Raw genomic sequence first — 20,023 nt, 5'->3', positions numbered from 1 at the left:
AAAGTCAAGATAGGTTGCTAAAATCTTAAAGGTAATTTTCAAAACAAGATCACAGTCACGTTATCATTCTGGATCAGATCTGTGTGCGTGCATGTATGTGTGAGAGAAAGTCTGACAGTGATGGTGTCAGAAAGACAAAGTGGGAATATTCTTCTAGCTCCAAAATAACACTATTCAATTCTTTTTCCTCTCTTCACACAGCTGTCAGACTGAAATAGGAGGAGAAAAGAGGATAGGAGCATAGACTGAGCATTGAAATTATTCAAAAATAATCCCCACAACCAAGAAGTTATTCAATATTTCATATTTTGACTGATTAAAGTTCTGCAAGTCCCAATGCAGCCTTTTCAGTGGGCTGTTTGTTTTTCTTTCCTTCCCCATCAGAGCTCTTTAGTCTGTCAGATTCAACTGTTTTTTTTCCAGGTGGGCTTCCTTGTTAGGAATAATTTCCCTAAACTTATCCTGTATGTATTTTAGTTTGTTTCTTTCTCTTTCATGTCCATATGCAGGGGGAAGGTACAATATTCTTAAATTTGCTTTTGATAGAGAGAAAAACATAACACTGTGGACTCAAAGTTGGGAATTTTTAAAAATAAAATACCCCATACATTTAGCTATTCAACAAGAACTGGACCTGATTCTCCTCTGACATTGATTTTACACTGGTATAACGCCATTGATTTTAATGGAGTTATCTGGATTTACAACACTCTGAGAAAAGAATCCAGCCTATTGGATTTAGTAAGGGTTACATGACTAAACCACCAGGCACTGCTTTTAAAATGTACTCCTGTGTTTACAGAAATAAAAGGGGCAGACCACTAAATGTAAACTAAATCGGGCTTTTGCATGTCATGGTCTAAATCATGTAGGATGCAATGTAAACGAATGTGCTATATTGAAATTTATATAAATGTACCGCCATAACAATTATTACTTCAAATGCTGACAGTTTCTTCTTGCAAATTTATTAATAACATATTTGATTAAAATATTGGCCCAGAATATTACTAAAGTTAATTAGCAGCTGATGCTTCTCTAAGAAGTAGGTCAAATTTTGAGATAATTGAATATGCAGGTATTTCATCCTTATTATCACCTTGTAAAGAAGTTAAGTTTTCTTAATATAGAAAGTAAGCTTTAGGACCATGTGTGAGTGTCACAAGATGAGAAAACACTGTTCATTACTCTTTAAATAGCCACATTTCTTTCAAATGGTTGTTTGTTAAAACTGAACTTAGATAATAATCTTACCTGGAATTACCTTTCCAAACTGATTGATTTTGTTGAGTAAGGATGTAAATGAGAACAAAATACTCTAGAAGTAATCTTATTTTCTTTTCTATTGCATTATTCATACGACAACCCGTTGTCCACATTATATTAGTAAAATCAACTGTTAAAGGGCTAACAGCTCAGAAATAATTTATTGTTGATTTTTCTGACACTCGGCAACCACCAACTTTATTTTTCTATGTCTAAAAAAGATTGTGTAATATGAGAATATTGTAACTTTTATGACTCTTTCTATCCCCAAACTCCAAAACTTGATTATGTCTATTTCTTCAGTTCAAGCAAGTTACATGTGTTTTTCAATGATCAAATGACTGCACAACAACTGGACATGAATCAGATTAAGTTGTGTCAAGCCCAAAGTAATTATAAACAATAGATCAAGAACAATCAGCATTCAGTCAACTACATTTCATGCTGATACTGTACCATACTTGCTGATATGATATGTGTAATGCAGTAAAATACATTAAGGTAACTATTACATTTTGCTGTGCCTCTCTAAGGGCATGTCTACACTACAAATTTAAGTCAACTTCAGTTAAGTCGACATCCAGACGCTGCAGTAACTAAGTTGGTAGTGTGTGTCCACACCACACTCCTTCTGTCATTGAAGCGTGTCCTCATTAGTAGCACACGCATCAATGCAGAGAGCAGTGCACTGTGGGTAGCTATCCCACAGTACAACTCGCCACAGGGGGTTTTGGGAAGGGCTGGCATACTTCATGGGATCAAATCATTCTCGCAGGGAGTCCTGGGAACATGGCCTCAATGTCCCTCCTATCCCTGATTTCAACTGGAACCTATAATATTTTGTGCCTTTTTTCAAAAGGCTGGCATAGTCGTGTGTGCGCCATATTCTGAGAAGCCTGGATCACGCTCAGCTGTACGCTATTGTTGTGAGCATTACAAACACCAAGCGCCTTATCCTGCAGTACTTCCAGAGCTGCGAGAATAGCTGCCTTGTGGAACATTGCAATGTCCTTCAAGCAGCCCTGCTGGAAGCCATAGAATGAAACAATTCCTGGTTGCTGCTGGCAGTTGCGCAGCATCTGAACACATTGGACTGCCGTTTCTGGTCCCGAGAAACAAGCACTGACTGGTGGGATTGCATCACTATGTAGTTATGGGATGATGATCAGTGTCTGCAGAACTTTCATATGTGCAAGGACACTTTCCAGGAACTGTGTGCTGAGCTCTCCCCAGCCCTACAGCGCTGAAACCTGCTGTGAGAGTGGAGAAGCGAGTGGCAATTGCTATGTGGAAGCTTGCAACGCCAGACTGCTACCGGTCGAGGGGAAACAATTTGGAGTTGGTAAGGCCACCATAGAGGCTGTTGTGATCCAATTATGCAGGGCCATTAATCGCCTTTTGCTAAGAAGGATAGTGACTCTGGGTAATGTGCAGGAGATACACAATAGTTTTTCCACAATGGGGTTCCCTAACTATGGTAGAGCAATAGATGGCACGCATATTCTTATCAGACTACCTTGCCAAAAAGTACGTAAACAGAAGGGATACTTTTCAATGGTATTGCAAGCGCTGGTGGATCACCAGTGCCGTTTTACCAACATCAACATGGGATGGTCAGGGAAGATGCATGACGCGCGCATCTTTAAGAACACAGAACTGTTCAAAAAGCTGCAAACAGATACTTTCTTTCCAGAATTCAAAATAACCACTGGTGACACTGAAATACCAAAAGTAACCCTGGGAGAGCCAGCCTTTATTCCGATGGCTCATGAAGCCATACACTGGACAGTAGCAAGGATTGGTTCAACAATAGGCTCAGCAAATACAGAATGGTAGTTGAATGTACCTTTGGCCATTTAAAGGGTGCTGGTACAGTTGGCTTACTAGGTTAGACCTCAGTGAAAGCAATATCCCCATGATTATAGCTGCCTGCTGTGTGCTTCATAATATCTATGAGACAAAGGGAGAGAAGTTTCCAAAGGGTATTGGTGGAGTTCTCAAACTTCATTGCACCGTGACCCCAACAAAAATCACTACACTACCCCAGGACGGGGGGAACAAAGCCTGAGCCCACCCTAGCCCCACTGCCCCGGGTGCGGGGACCAAAGCCTGAGCCCCCCCCGCTCCAGGCACGAGGATCAAGGCTGAAGCCCAAGGGCTTCAGCCCCAGGCAAGGGGCCTGTAATCTGAGCCCTGCCACCCAGGGCTGAAGCCCTCGAGTTTCATCTTTGGCCCCAGGCAGTGGGGCTTGGGCTTCAGCAAGTCTAAGCCAGCCCTGGTGACCCCATTAAAATGGGTTTGTGACCCACTTTGGGGTCCCAACCCACAGTTTGAGAACCGCTGGGGTAAAGCATGGAGGTGGATAGGCTGTCTGCTCATTTTGAGCAGTCAGACACCAGGGCTATAAGAAGAGCTCAGCATGGAACGCTGCATCTCAGAAAGGATTTGAAAACCCGTTTCAGTAATGACCCAAAGTAATGTGTGCTACTTCTTGGTATTCTGCCTTCCCATAGCGTGAACCTTGATGTGACTGCTGGGTTTTTGTCTCTAGCACATCCCCTCCGTTGCTTCAGTTTCTCTGTTGCTCTTCCTCCCCCCTACCATTTTAAATTAATGAAGATGAATTCATTCTCAAGACACGGACATTTATTGGACAAACATACTGAAACTTAAAGAGCACAAATAGAATTTAACCTTGGACACACTGTGGAATAAAATTGGTAGGGAAAAACACATTCATCTTGTGTTTAAAAGCACAGTAGCCTTGCCTGTCACACATCATCATAGTGAGACTTTTATTCTTAGGACCCTTGAGTGGAAGGGATCGTGCAGTTTCCCCCCTTACTTCCTGGAGCATGTGGCAGAGGGGGACTATGGTGATGTTTGAATGCCGTTCTGCAGGGTCTGCAGAGGGAGTCTAGCCTCAAAGTGTTTCTCTTGAAGGTCAACCAGATGCATCAACATGTCTGTTTGTTTCTCCAGAATCCCCAGGATCTCCTGCTGCGTGCCAAGCTCACTCTCCTGGGCTGCTCTCCTGCTCTTCATGTCTATGTTCAGTTTTTCAGAGAGAGAAATCCTCCAGGCTCTCTGCTCAGTATCCACTGTCCCAAAGGCATTCATAATCTCATTAAACATGTCATCATGCGTTCTCTTTCATCTTTGTCTTATCTGGGAGAGCCTCTCCGCTGGTGTGGAGGAAGACCTGAAGGCCGCACTTTCAGCTGTAAGCCATGGAAAGCACAAAGCAACCATTGTCAGTAAAGAATCAGTGTCTAGTGCAGAGTTGCTACATAAAAATTGCTCCCCTTATTTCATGCAGCTCTTATAGAAGTATCTGCGGTGCTGCAGCAGAGTGACTGTTCGCGTCCCTTCCCTTCTGGCATGTCTGCCACAGTTCCTTGATTTTCACGCAGCACTGCTATATGTCCCTGGCGTAGCCCAATGTAATAGGAAGAGGGCCTGAAACATAAGCCCTTGTATCAGAGGCCTGGTATGAGGCCTGAGGCCTGGGCTAAAGTAGTGGTCAAAGTTTTGCTGATATAAAGCAAAATCAGGCTGTGGCAGACCCTGCTCACAGAATCTGGCAAGAAAAGGAGTGATATTGCAAAAAACACACATTCCTAAGAGGTGCTAGACACAGACCACTCATGCAAACACATTCCATAAGTGTGGTACCAGAACACCTCTATACCAACACAATCCCTAAAGATAACAGGAACATGCTGACCCATGCTAAAGATAAGGTCAGAATGACCATGTGATGAATAGAGATGTTTTGATCGAATCAACATGTACAAGGTAAGGGATGGTAACAACTCACGTCAGGGGACAGTAAATAACCACATCAGAAGGGCAATATGTAACTTGTTTGTACTGATGTATAAAATGAAACTCAAAGGGAGTGCCTCTGTCTGGCCTAGGGGGGAACAGAAAATCCTGCCATTCACTGAGCTGGTCCATTTCAATGGGCATACATGTGTTAGTGTACCTGTAACCATTGAGCCAGGACATTAGGACAGTGCTTTGTTGACAATAAACCCAACTGAGTTCCTTCGCTACGAACTGAGTCTGTAGTTATTGGGCAGTTTGATAGGACCCTGCTGTATGGGTTATCTGGCTAGAGTCAGTACAACATGCAAAGAAAACACACACATGCAGCCAGACATCTAACACCACCCTTTTCCCCCATGTTCCATGCAATCTGCTCATAGATGTCTACATTTCTATGGCTGGATCGGAACTGTTCCTCTTCTCCCTACAGACCAAGAAGATCTACCATCTCCTGTGCACTCCAGTCTGGAGCACATTTGGAGTGTGGAGCCACCATGATCATCTGTGCAGATGAGCTCCCCACACCAAAAACAGGACATAGAAATTCAAAAGTTTCTGGTCCTTTAACAGGGGAGGGGATATTTCCTGTGTACATGACTGCTGTGCAGCAGAGTTGAAAACATTTACCAGAGTGGTCACACCAGAGCATTTTGGGACACCTCCTGGAGGCCAGTTATGTCAACGTAAGCAACACAGTGTCTACACTGCCTCTACATCAACCTAACAACAATGAATTAAGTGCTACACCTCTTGCGGAGGCAGGCAAGTTACCTCAGCGGAAGGGACCTGGTAGCGTAGACACATTTGTTATTAGGTCAACCTAATGTCAGCCTAACTGTGTAGTATAGACTAGGCCTAATACTTAACTTTATAAGAGCACATGATTCTGTACTTGAAAACAAATTTGAAATTTCAGATTTATGCAAGGAATATTTGATTTATTCAGCCACATTTTGTAATCAGAACTGGCCTTTTTGCAACACTGGAGTGATGCAAAGGGCCCATAATCTTGCTGCAGCTGGTCAGCGGAGAATTCCCTTTTTCAAAAGGACACTCTGGCACAAAGTGTGCTAGCTCCAGGACCTGCACCTGTTGAGCTTCTCCCCCCCCCCCCCACACACACACGGTAGAGAATTTGTAAGGGGTGAGATGAAGAAGGAAGTGGGCATGATGGCACTCTACCTATACGACACTGACTGGACCCTGCATTGGAAGCAACTGCAACTATAGTCAAGGCCAGGCCTCTGCCACTTCCTCCCTTCACTGAGTAGAGCTCAGGTACTGGAGATAACCAAGCCCATTTCTCCCCCTCTTATAAGGCCTGATTTTCAAAACATCAATAGTCCAGAGTCATTTACAAAGAGGTCTGCATACTTGTCCATCTAGCTTCTGTGTGTACAACAGTTATAACTAAACATGCAAATTAAGTGAGCCTTCTGCCATACTCCATGATCCCAGCTTTTTCCCCTCCTACTCACCAGACCCTACCCATCTTTTCTATTACAAGAGACTCCCCACTTGTGCCATTTTAGCACTATTTTTTCTGAGGGCATAAATTGGATCTTAAAACAAGGAAAAATCAATCAGGTTCTTAAAAAGAAGGCTTTTAATTAAAGAAAAAGGTAAAAATCATCTCTGTAAAATCAGTATGGAAATTAACCCTACAGGGTAATCAAACTTAAAGAGCTCAGAGGACTCCCCTCTAGTCTTGGGTTCAAAGTACAGCAAACAAAGATAAACACTTCCCTCACCTCCTTATGGCTCCCTCCCACCAACCCATCCCCTGAATTGGTCTATTTGCTTCCTCCCCTGATTTCAGGACTACATTCTTCACTTGCTCCATCCTACTGCCTCTCTTCTCTCTCCGGCCCTTTGATATCCTGGATTCATATTCAGCTGTAAATGAATGCACGATAACCAATATCTCATATTTTAAAAAATTGATTCATTGCACCTCAATCATAAGAAAAGAACAGATAATTAAATGCATTAATGTATTGGATACCATATCCTATCAAAACTAGTGATGTCTGAACCAAAAGAAAGGCGGCATATAAATAGAATGAGGGATAGCTGCCCTTATTAGAACTTGCTGATTGTTTACTTTTAGTGTGAGTAAAATATTTCTACTGGACTCTTTTTTAAAGTGTGTGTCCTATGAAGAATACAGTGATAAATTCTCAATATTGTGCTTAAGTTGCAGTTACAAAAAATGGAAAGAGATATGCAACAAAAAAATGCAGGCATAAAAGATCCTCTGGGGCTCTGAACCTGCAAACTCTTATGTATATAACTTGCACACATGAATATCCCATTAAAGCCCATGAGACTATTCTCATAAGGACCGTCATGCACATACTTAAATTTTTACACATCTGGGGCCATAATTTGTCACAAGCCTTTACTGGTTTTCTTAAAGTAACTCCAATAACTTTTCACTTGAGCTTGTGTGGGATGCCTGATAACAAGGGGAACTCTCTGAATGGACTATCACATAAGTCAAGAGGAGCTGTGGTTTGAAAGGGAGACTTATACATTTATTATGGTCCTGTGCAATGATTGTGCCGTACTGAAAAGAAATACATCAACATATTTATTTAATAAATGGAATGGGCTTTCCACTTACCCTGATAGGAGCATATAGATTTCCCAAATAATTGCTGTCACAAGATACCAATTCAAGAAAATTAATAGACCATCTACTTCTAGCTGGCTGATATGTTATTGTTAGGAACTGGCATTGCTTCAGCCAGCCAGCCAGCGTTTGCACTGATTGGCTTTGACAGGTGTGGTTTGTGGCTGAAATGGAAAAATTAACTAAAGGATTCAATGAGGAACTTGGTTTATTTTATAATGTGGCTCCTCTTATTTGTCCTTTGTATATAGCTCTTAGTTCTTTTAGCCCTTTCTAGAAAAAGTATATCACTGGTTTGTAATAAATGGGGCATTATGAACACAAGTCTATTTCTTAAAACAGACACTTTTTGCTTTCAATCTTCTCGTCGCCCCATTGAGTGTTGTAACAGAATAAATTTGTTACATGCTGTAAACTGTTCACTTTAGTAAAAGTTTTGTTACTGTGTATAATTCACTATTGTAACTTCCTGTTAGATTTTAGATTTATAACTGTATGAGAAAACTTACAGTTAATGTTTAAATCTGTTTTATGTCACATTCCATAGAAAAAATAAATTGGGGATTTTGTTATTTATTTTTAAAGATTTATACTTCATAAAATACTTTAAGGGGAAAACAGTTCCAGGAACAGAAAGAGTAAATTCGTGTTAGCCAGGTGAAGCCCTCTCATGGATTTTTAGGGTATGCTTTCACTGCAATGTAAGCCCACGTTCGAGTTGACAAACTGGACTTTTGGGAAGAGAAAAAAGTAAAGTGAAAGATTCAGGTGACTTCCTATCCTTTTAACAGAAGACCTCATATATGTTTATTGCACTCTGCTAGATGCCTATGGAAGTTTTCACAAAAAGCTTTTCAGAAATAAGATTGATATAATTGAATTGCTCTGTCAATCTAATAACAGTGCTTGTATTTTGATAAAAAGAAGAACAGGAGTACTTGTGGCACCTTAGAGACTAACAAATTTATTAGAGCATAAGCTTTCGTGGACTACAGCCCACTTCTTCGGATGCATATAAGTGGGCTGTAGTCCACGAAAGCTTATGCTCTAATAAATTTGTTAGTCTCTAAGGTGCCACAAGTACTCCTGTTCTTCTTTTTGCGGATACAGACTAACACGGCTGCTACTCTGAAACCTGTATTTTGATAGCATTTGTATTTTAAAGAAAGACACAACTCAGCCTTTATCAACCTCCTCGTTGACACATTAACATTCAAAAAATGAAATTCACTGTCATGCTAGTTTTAAATTTCATATGCAATCATCCTATCTGCCCAAACATACCTTTTCACATTCACCTGCTATCTCCCTCTGTTGCGCTCTCTTAGGTTCTTCTTATAGAAATATTTCACTATATCCAACAGAGCATGCAGTCATTGTTCACTCTTAAAAGTAAACATTGCAATTTCACCCTCTCGTAACAAAGGTTAAAACAAGCAGAGAAAATTAGTTTTGAATCACACAGGTTTATGCACAATTTTATCATGACGTTGAAGAATGTTCTTGTGTGAGAAAACAGGACAATTGAAAGAAGAACCACAAGCAACTATAACTATGCCAGATGGATGGTACAGACCATTCAGGACCTTAAAGAGGACTGAGTCATAGTATATTCCCATCCCACTTATCTCAGTCATAGAAAATGTCTTCAACCTAGACAATGGAATCGGCTATTGAGGAAAGGTATGCATACATTATTTTCTCTCCTGTATCAGGATAGGTTAATGTCACTCCCCTTGATTAGGGAAAGTGGGATGAGGAGGTATCGTCCCCATTTCAGTCCCCAAAGCATTATATTATCCAGCAGCACATGACCAAGAAAGTGACTGCAAGTCACTCAAGAGGGTCCTGTTAGCACATGGCTTTCCACCTCATTTGAGGTGAATGATTTACAGTAGAAAGTTTAAACAATTTGAAATAATGAAAATAGAACATTGTACTTTGAGTTCAAATATATCAAAAATCTTAGGGTACTTCAAAAACATTAGTAAGTAACCCAAAACCCTATAATCATTGCCCACAATGGGAAAGAAGTGTAAATTAATAAATATTCATAGACGAGGCCAATGCTCTACAACCAATAACAAACTCTGATCACAAATTGTTAAAGGACAATATGACTGTGACAATATATCCTCATAAGTATATATATATATTAATTGCATATTTTGCTCTTTATACAAATTGTGATTCATGGGCTTGATTTCAAAGATTGTGGTTTAAACTAATGGGTTGAAGGAACTGCCTCCATGGAAATAGTTTCAACACCCTCATCAACAGGAGAGACATAGCCATTAAGTCAGTGATTACAAGCCATTAGGACCAAATTGGTCTAACCACCCAAACAATGGGCATCCTCTTTGATACACACCATTGAATGGTCCAGGAGAAACCAGTGTGGGGCACCAGGAAACTTCACACTTGGACCCTGAAACAAACAAAATGATTGAGCACTATAGTAATGGATTCCTTCTGCAATGTGAGGATCTCCCTTCTATTTAGGATAGACGTATTCTGTAAGTCTACAGTGCCCCTCTAGGTGTAGTTTTCAGCTCAGGTAGACATACATGCACTAGCTTTGATAGAGCCTGGGAGCTAAAATAGTGCAGCTGCAGAAGTGCTGATGGCAGATTGGACTAGCTGCCTGAGTATACTCCTGTCAAAGAGCACAGGTTAGCCACCTGAGTACCTACCCTAGGATCTTTGATGGAATTGTATTTAGGCGCTAGCCATGCTGCTGCCTGCACTGCTGCAGCTACTCTGTTATTTTTAAGCTCCCTAGTTCAATTGAAGCTAGTGCATATGTCTACCTATCCCTCCTGCTGCAGCATAGATGTACCTGCACAGATACAAAAAACAGGGGTTAGACAAGTAGCAGTTCTATTCATTGTGACCAGGATGGGTCACATGAGGATCTTTGCTTTTTAAGAGAATGTGATTGTTTCAGTTCTGTTTCTGTAAATTAAGAGGTGTTATGTAGTGAAGTGTAAGATTAGATGAGACTAAATATGCATATAGAGTGGTTTAAAATGTAGTGTGTTTTAATGCTTAATTCCAACTACTAAATAAAAAAACTTTGTTTTAGGCTCTTGCTCAATATCACTGGTCACAGGGCCTCAAAAGGAGGATGGAACAGATACCCACACAGAGATGGGGCTGCATGGCAATGAGTGGTTGGCATACATAGGGGTAGCATGCCCAGATTCTGGTCAACGTGTGAACAAATATAGATTTTCCACCCTGAGACAGGTAAGGGTATATAAATTAGGTATGGGCAAAACACCTAATATTTGAGGGGATGGAATGGATTCAGGGACCAAAAGGGGACAAGAAGTGCAGTTATCTCTGCAACCATGACGGGAACATATTTAAAAAATTTATTAAGATGATGTTAAAAAAAAATAGTGAATAGAGTTTGAGCATAGAAGTTTCTGGTTATCAGGGAATAACAAACAGATTATAGTGGGTGCAAAGTTTGGTTTAAGATAAAGTGGCATGAGGAATACATAATCTGCAATATCCCCAATTGGGAGTAAAAGGTTGATAGGTTAAAGTACAGACATTGAGATATGAGGGTATGAAGTTCATAAAGTGGCTATGTTTGGGTGTGAATTATAATGACTGGATATGATGATGAGGATGGATTGACCCTCATTTGGTGAGATTTAATGTTTAGGGAATTTATGGTTCCAGTTCATATGATCCAACGGAGAAGGTCACTTGGTCCCTTTCTCATAGTGGGATGTCACTCTGGCTCACGCCTCCTGGTGCTGTCGGTGGCCGGTGATGTGCTCGACGTAGATGTCCCTGAACCATCGGATGGCATCTGAGACCATTAGGCGCCGCATGAGACGTGCGTAGCGTCAACTGATCCCGCAGGTCTGCAGCACACGCTCATTGCAGGGGTCCCAGGAGCCCAGGGCTCCGACAATCAGGGCGTCCATCTGCACCTCATAGCCCTTCGCTCTCAGGGTGTCAGCCAGGGGGGCGTGCTTTTCCAGCTTACGAGCTCGGGCTTCGCAAAATGCCGGAGTCTTGTTCTCAAAGGAGACCATGACATCGACGAGGATGATCTTTTTCTGGGCCTCGTCGGTGACGACCACGTCAGGTAGTAGCTGGCTGTCGGTACCAGCGATGGTGCAGTTCACAGAAATCTCCCCCAGGCGTGGCGCGATGACTTTCACCAGGCAGTTCTGGATGGTGTTGTGGCACAGCTGCCAGGCTCTGGAGTGGGGTTTGCAGCTGCACAGGACGTGGGGCAGGGTCTTGTTGGGGTAGCCGCACTTCCTGCAACGCTTGTCTCGGTTCCCGTGGCGGACGGCTCCTTTGAGCGGGACGCAGTTGAGCCAGGCATGGTGGATGAACCGCCAGTCGGCGAAACGGTTGAAGCCGCCCCCAGCAAGGAAGTGGTTGTTGGTGTCCCACTTGCTGGTCAACTCAAAGGTTTTACCCTGGTCCGGTTTACGCTTCAGGGTTTCCATGTACAGCGAGCAGATGGCGGCCTTCAGAGTCCTCTCCAGCAAGCCCCTGGCCATCGGGGTAACGATGGTGTTGTTGTCAGACCTGATCTGCGGCACCCGGATTCCCAGCTCCTGGCACTCCTCGCACCACTCCCAGCGGCAGCCGATGCGCTTCCCCAGGCGACGCGAGTGCGAGTGCGGGACCACAGTGAAGCGATGTCGCGCCCGTCCCATCCGAATTCCCCATCCAGGGAGCCGCTCAGGAAGGTGGCGATGTCTTGGTTCGAGGGGGGTCTGCCGATCCGCTTCTCTGTCGCATCACGCAGGGCGTTCGCCGCAACGTTCCTCACCGTGGCGTCGGGACATGTCAGCAGGCGGAAGGTGCGAGTGATCACCGCGACGTCACACAGGTCACCCATGCGGGGGATGTTGGTGCTGCCGTGCCTGTGGGCGATGTAGACCAGCTCGTTGCTGGCTCTCTGGGGAAGGAACAGCCACTTCTTCACCAGCTTCTGGATGATCTTGTCTGCCTTGTTGAGGGGCACCTTCGCCACGGTGGATCCCCTTAGGGTGAACGAGATGCGTGGGATCAAGAAGGTGTTAGGGCGTTTATCTTCTGCCACGGTGCCAGCAAGGAGGCATCAATCTTGGTGGCGTCCTGCAAGATCTCTTGGATGGTGTCCTCGGGTGTCTGCCGGACATGGAACCCTGCTGGCGTGCCCAGATGCTGGTATGCCTGCCCCTCTGCCAGGGGGATGACGGGCTCACCCTGGATCTGGAACCCCGTTGTCTGCACCGAGTCCCTTTTGCTGCCGTCAATGTGCAGAGTTGCGCACTTCTTTGCATTGAAGCAGAGCCCCATCCAGTCAGTAGCTCGGCTGGTGGCATCTAGCATACCTTGGAGGCTCTCTGGGTCATCCACGGTCAGAACCAGATCGTCCGTGTAGGCCAGAATGCTGAGTTTCTTGCCATGCAGGTCAAAGCCGGTCGGGCCGCTGGAGATGGCTCAGATGAGCGGTTCCATGGCCAGATTGATGATGATGGGGCTAAGAGGGCATCCTTGTTTCACGCCGCGGCAGATAGGGATGGCATCCGTCTCTCCGTCCGTGGCGCGGATGGTGGTGGTGCAGTCCTTGTAGAGGTCCCGGAGGATCTGGATGAAGGTTTCTGGCATCCCAAACTCTCCCTGGGTTGCAAAGATGTGATGGTGGGGTATGGACCCAAAGGCGTTGGTCAGGTCAAGCCATGCTACTGCGCACTGCCTCTTGGACCTCCTGGCCTCCTGGAAGACTGTCTGAAGGAGGAAGTTGTGCTTGTAACATCCCTCGCAGGACATGAAACCCTTCTGCACTGAGCTGACGGCGCCCCCGCACACTGACCAGTCTGTGATCCTTGCTGCGAGGCAGCTGGCATACAGCTTGTAGATGGTGGAGCAGAGGGAGATGGGCCTCCAGTTGCCGGGGCCGTCTCATTCACCTTTTTTGTGGATGAGCGTGGTCATGGACTTTTTCCAGGAGTGGGGAATGCGATGGAACTGCTTGCATTTGTTGAAGATGGCAGCGAGCACCAAGCAGCCAGGGTCTCGCTTCTTCAGCAGGGGGTAACGGATGCCATCTTTTCCAGGGGCGGTGTTTTTGGTCCTCGACAGCCTCGCCTGCACCTCCTGCGGGAAAAAATCGTTTCTCGGCTCCTTGGAGCTAAGATCAAAGTGTAGTGTCTGTTCTTATCAGTTTAATTTCTTCTGATGGACATCTGCAAACACACGTCCAGAAGATGGAATCTCCTGCAGCCATTTTTGAAAAAATTGATGCTGCTTTGAAGATATACTCCACTCCTTCTATTTTGGAAGAAAACTCCTTTTCAGCTTTAGCTACACTAAATGAATTTTTTTGCAAACAGTGTCTCCTTGTTGTAGCTACACTCCTTGTTGTAGAAAAAAATTGATTTTTTTCATTGAAAAATGGAATGCCTGAAAACAAACATTTATGACCAAAATCTGCAATTTTTAAAAATAAGATATGGTGTTGCATTGTAGTTGTAGTTCAGGTACCTCATGTCACCCTTGTCCTGTATGGTCCTGGCTCTCCAGCATGACTCCATCTTCCGTGATGCACTGCTTCCCCTCAGCTAGAGGGAAGATTATGATCAGTCTTCGGAGATGTAGTTTGACCAGGAAACCTGAGCTATAGAGGAGAATTGGGACACGAGGCACTACAGAGACATTTCTGAATCAAATTATTTTGGTTTTCAGTTGAACTATTCTGATTTTTGATTTTGTTAACCTATAGAGTTGTGATCTTACCCCTGAATACTAGATAATTTGAAGTAGGTATCACCTCTGTGTATCAACAGTAAAACCATAAGACCAGGTGTGTTCCATACTTAGACAAAACTGAAGAGGGTTGAAGCAAATAGCAGTGAGAGTGGAGGTGGTGTCAAGATTGGATACGGATTAGGGCATTCTGTGTGATATAGGATTGGGGGATCAGATGGCAGTGGCATGGAAGAACAAGGATTGAATATCAGATTTGAGGAGCAGAAGGGGGACTGAAGGGCATTGTAGAATGTTTGATATGTGTGGTGCCTAATAAGCTAATATGACTCTTAGAACAGTTTGAGATTTCTTCAGAGAAGCAGGAAGGTTGTGGCCTGTTCTTATTTCATATTAATAAGTTCACTCTTTCTTATAATACATGGTTGACTTCACACTTGGAGCTTTGATGCCATCCATCAAACCTGCCCTCTCTCATAGTCTATTATGTCAGCAAATCTCCATAAGTGAATTACAGCATTGATTTTACTCTGGAACTATCTATTATCCTACCGTGATGTCCAATGTAGAATTTAAATAGGAAATGAACCAGCTCCCACCCAATCTTGCTTCTTGTGAGGTTAAGCACTTCTTAGTGGCCATCAATAGGGAGTCAAAACACAGAAGCATTCAGATGTTTATGTGCCGGTTGGGTATTTTGCTTTACCAGCATAATTTCAGAATTGAAGCTGTTATAGTTTTGGATGTCATCGCTGCTGGAAGTTGTCCTTTCCCTGAAAGGATACTGTGGTGCTAGGAATAATTTCACAATCTCAGATGATGCTAACTGGCCCATGCCTCCCCCATGCTGAGTACTACTTATTGAGGTTGTACTTCTGGGAATTACATTAAAAATGAGGTTTCTCCCACTGTTTCAGAGAACTCAGAGAATGCTGTAAAATATGTGGGGTACCGTTTCTCAATCTGGTCCAGTTTCATTTGTAATCAATGAATGGTGAACTTCCTTTTTAACTCTGCATTAAATTTATATTGGCATATCTGAGCTTTGTCTAATTTTTCATTCCCATGTGACAGAGAGCTGAAAGAAGGACTGAAGCATGACTCAAATTTTAATCTAGCCTTTTTTGTTTTATATACAGAAGTTTTCTCTTTTATATTCATATTTAATAATATTCTTTCATAACCTATTTAATTTCCTGCTCATTTTCATGCCATATTCCATAATACTGTGTTAAGAAGTGTTATAGTAGCTCAAAGTGAGGCTATGAACAGCAGATGAAACATCTGTATATATTTTGGAGCCACATAATTTCCTAGAACAAAATAATAGCTGACCACAGTTTAATGAATATGTACAAGTGTTCATTTAGGCCTCTGTTAAATGGTTTTTGCAGTTTCTGGTGAGGGGCTCATACTAATCTTAGGAGAGTTCCATGAACAAATTCAGGGGGGTCGCAGTGTATATCACCTTTATCACTGTCATTCAATATTATTGAATGCTAGTCCAGATGGAGTTTTACATGAGTAAAAAAAAAGAGAGATCTCTGTCCTTCATATGTTGTGGTGCTCTGATTCAGCAAAGCACTTTAGCAAATATTAAGCACCCCTAAAAGTCCCACTGATTTAAGCACATGCTTAAGTGCTTTGCTAAATCAGGGCCAAAACATGTACAAATTTAAAAGGGGCAACTCTTGAAGTGTTGAACTGGAACTCTGAGAAAATGCCCCCTTTGGAAGGTGAGTGTTGTTTATATGCCAAAGCCACTGTAACAAGTTGTTTTGCTGAGTCATATGGGTGTGGCTTATGTTAAATCTCTGTGAAACAAGCAAAGTGACAACCCAAAGTGACAACCCTACCTTGAAAGGATCTGCAGGTATGTGTACACTGCAATTAAAAACCTGCAGCTGGCCTGTGCCAGCTGACTCACGCTCCCAGGGCTTGGCCTGGGGGCTGTTTCATTGCTGTGTAGACTTCCAGGCTCAGGCTGCAGCCTGAACTCTGGGGTCCTAGAGCTCAGGCTCCAGCCCTAGCCTGAAAGTCTACGCTACAATTAAACAGCCCGTCAGCCTGAGCCTGAGCCAGCTGGCACAGGCCAGCCACGGGTGTCTAATTGTGCTGTAGACATACCCTTAGAGTGTTATTCAGCAATGCCTGTACACAGTCTCTATTTGTTGTGACCGATATTTTTTATAATTTACAATTGCAATGTCAACTGTCAATGGATTTTTAAAAGGGCAATTATGGAGGTGTAGTAATATGGAAGCCCAGATTATATGGAATTAACCCACATTACTGTGGCTAAGAAATTAATGCATTAATACATTCAAATTGCATTTAGGACTGAAATCTGAAACGAATGGGAGGTGTGTGTGTGTGTGTAGGGAAGGCAGTGTTGGATCCTTAGTCAGTATGTTGGTGGTGAAGACTGCTATCTAACTTGAAACAGCTGTATTAATAGTATGATTTAATACCTAAAATCTTCAAGTAGATAATAGCATTGTCTGCTTTCCTAATCATATATATTTATATGTAAGATTCAGTGTGGGTTGTGTCATTTATTCTGTCACTATGGCTGAGAACTCATTTGCCTGCATTGATTAGAGGGTCATCAGGTATACATGTTCTGTAATCTTCCTTGCACAGGGAGATCCTATTTGGGTAGGGATGGACAGAGTGGCTATTTTATCAGGAGCTTTTCAAAACCATATTGTTGCTGTTTTGAGATCTTGGTTACAACCATGAAGTTCTGTTGATACTGAGGCCTAATGCCCTCCTGTAAGCAAACGGAACTGTAAGGTAGTGTAATCACCAGTCATAGCACCTCTTTGGGTCAGGGTGAGAAGCTGCAAAAGGCCCCATTTCTGGCACCTCCTGCTGGCCGTCTGCCTCCAGCCTGGTCTTCCATGGCTTGACCCTCTGCCCAAGTCACAAGCTCAGTCCCATTCTAGGATAACAAAAGTGGAGTGGCCCATAACAAAAAATCGGACAACTGGAATCATTTTCATGGAAAGTTATGCATAAATACATCAAGCCTCAGAAATATATTGCTTTCTGTTAAAGCAGATCAACAGAATTCTCATCTAAAACACATGTGAAAAAGATCTGCCTTTCCAATTCACATATGAAAAATGTTCAAAATCTGAGCAAAAGGCTATAAACAACTGCTTTTTAAAAGCTGCTATTGATGGCAAATTACCCACACAATCACCATACTGTCTATTTGTCACTATTCATCTCTACCATATTATCTTACATGAAGGAGCAGCTGTGGATTTTTTACTTGTTCATGCAACTCAGTTGAGTATAACAAAAATGTATCATTCATTAAATTATATCCTAATAAGGGATCTGTCTGTTAATACACAGTTATCTCTAATAGACTTTAACATCTGTCTTACTAAATACAAAAACATTTGGTCACATGATGTACTGAAAACACAATTAAACTGGTTATATCTACTCACTAGCACATTTTAGGAAAGATCATTTTATTCCATGAAGTGTTTAGTGAGGAAAACATTGTGTTCTTTGACTACATAAAGCTTGAGACTTTCCATATGAACAAAAGAAGCCTGCCCAGCCATTTAATATGGTTTAATGTAGCCTATTTTTGATGCTTGTCCACTTGTTGGATGTTCTGTAATTTAGGTTATCGGCAAACTAATTTAAGTGGGAAATAATTCATCTACATCACATGGCTCATATGAAGTATTTTTCTTCTCATAAATATTTATTTTCTGGTCCAGTCTAAGATATGTTAGAAATAGGACTCTTCCTAAGATAGAAAAAGGGGCATTAATAGTTTGAAACATAGAATGACATGCTGTCCAGTTAGTTGGCTAGGTGTTTGCCTTGATTTCTATTCATCATGGTTTCAATTTTTCCTTTATATGTTGTGATCAAGGTCCAGAGATTCAGAAAGCTTTTTCTATAAAATGACCAAAATGAACTGGAGAGTACTTCCATTCTATTTAATGTTTTCTAAGCTATGAGACAAGGCAATTTAGGATGGACAATTATACCATTTAATCTATTCAGTGAAGCTATGAAATCTGCGTGCACTATAAAGAGCTTTGCTATTTAACATCCACTGGGCTTATTTTAGGCAGACATAGTTCAAATTTTGTCACAGCTGTGTCTTGTATTGTTAAGAAAACCCTCTTTTACTATGAAATTATGAAAGATTCTAAAGACAAGCTAGAGAGATCCTGGGAAACTTTATGAGAATAAGTCATGTTCAACAGCATCTTTGGGTACATGCAGCAACATACCAATTTAAGCATGTTCAAAGATAAAACAAATGAACCTGATCTCATTGTTTACTGGCTGGGCACTGAAATTGAACTGAATAAAAACCAGTTTTATTCATATTGCCAAATTCTGCCCTTAATTATACATGAACAACCCCACTAGTGGCTTCAACAGTGGGTAATGGGTATAACTGAGGCACCATTAAGCCAAAACTTTATAAACAGGAGAGCCTCAATATGGAAAAAAACCTCAATATGGGAAAAAAAATTGTTTTCAACATAAGTATTATTTAGAGGAAGATGAAATACCCCAGGATTGTAGAGAAAATTTACATCCTAAATAAATCTATTTTAAGAATGCTACCATATACTGTTAGGGTTATCAAAATAATTCCCTTTTGCAGGATGTGGAAATAATGTTAAAATATTATTAGACATAAAACAATTACTGAGCAATTTATAGAACAGAAACAAGTGAGATATGCATAAACAAGTTTGTAGTCATACGGAGTGCATTATATGTTAGTGAAGAACATAGTGATAAAATATACATTTAAAATTGGCATTTAGCAGATGCAAGCATTGCAAACTGTTCCACAGACAGGCTTTTAACTTTTATGAACTTTGTACAATGAACATTTGGTGAGGTATAGTACTTGAAAGTAACCTGGGTAATTTGCAGCACAATGAGGATTTCTTGCAGGCTCTAATATCCCTGCTGGAAGTACTGCCGTCGGGAGAAGTTTCTTGGAGGGTTGTCAAATCACAGTGGGTCAGGGGAGTTGTAACTAGTATTTTAGTGCCTGAGCATCCAGGATTTAAAGTAATTTCAGATATTGAAAAACTGGCATGTATATTAATAAGGATGGAATAAAAATATCCAAAAGCAGCGTGAACTAGGGATGTGACAAATTCAGCTTTTTGGGAATTGATGGGTATATGGATACTGGCCATTTGAATCTGCACAATCTGAATTTTGGACACTGATAACTATTATCAAGAAGGGAGCTGGGCAGTGGTGAGGAATGGATTAAGGTAACTTTCAAGTCTGCAATGGAGAGGATGAAGGTGGAAAGTGGCAGAAGGGAAGCAGGCAGGGGGAAGGAGCAGGTAGGTTGGTTTCTGGGACCAAGTAGCTGCTGAGTAGGTGCAGGGGCCAGGTGAGGGACACAGAGGCCAAGAGTTGATAGCCAGCTGGCTATATGAGATGCATATAAAATATAGGAATAACATTTGTACATAAATAAATCTATCAAAGTTGCTGGATTAATAGATTCTGAATTGTGGAAAAATCACATTCTTATCCTGA

The 20,023-nt window shown here is 42.1% G+C and overlaps 1 non-coding gene across 1 annotated transcript; it reads left to right on the top strand.

Annotated features, from left to right (window-relative positions):
* Positions 1-13,867: 13,867 nt before the first annotated feature.
* On the top strand, positions 13,868-14,050 carry LOC112058921 (U2 spliceosomal RNA). Its single transcript, XR_002888094.1, has one exon. It is a non-coding gene; the product is annotated as a U2 spliceosomal RNA (small nuclear RNA).
* The last annotated feature ends 5,973 nt before the right edge of the window (positions 14,051-20,023 follow it).

This window comes from Chrysemys picta, chromosome 6, assembly GCF_011386835.1.
Source record: "Chrysemys picta bellii isolate R12L10 chromosome 6, ASM1138683v2, whole genome shotgun sequence".
NCBI classification, from domain to species: domain Eukaryota; kingdom Metazoa; phylum Chordata; order Testudines; family Emydidae; genus Chrysemys; species Chrysemys picta.
The sequence above is the reverse complement of the archived record's forward strand: the minus strand, read 5'-3'. Positions and strand labels throughout refer to the sequence as shown.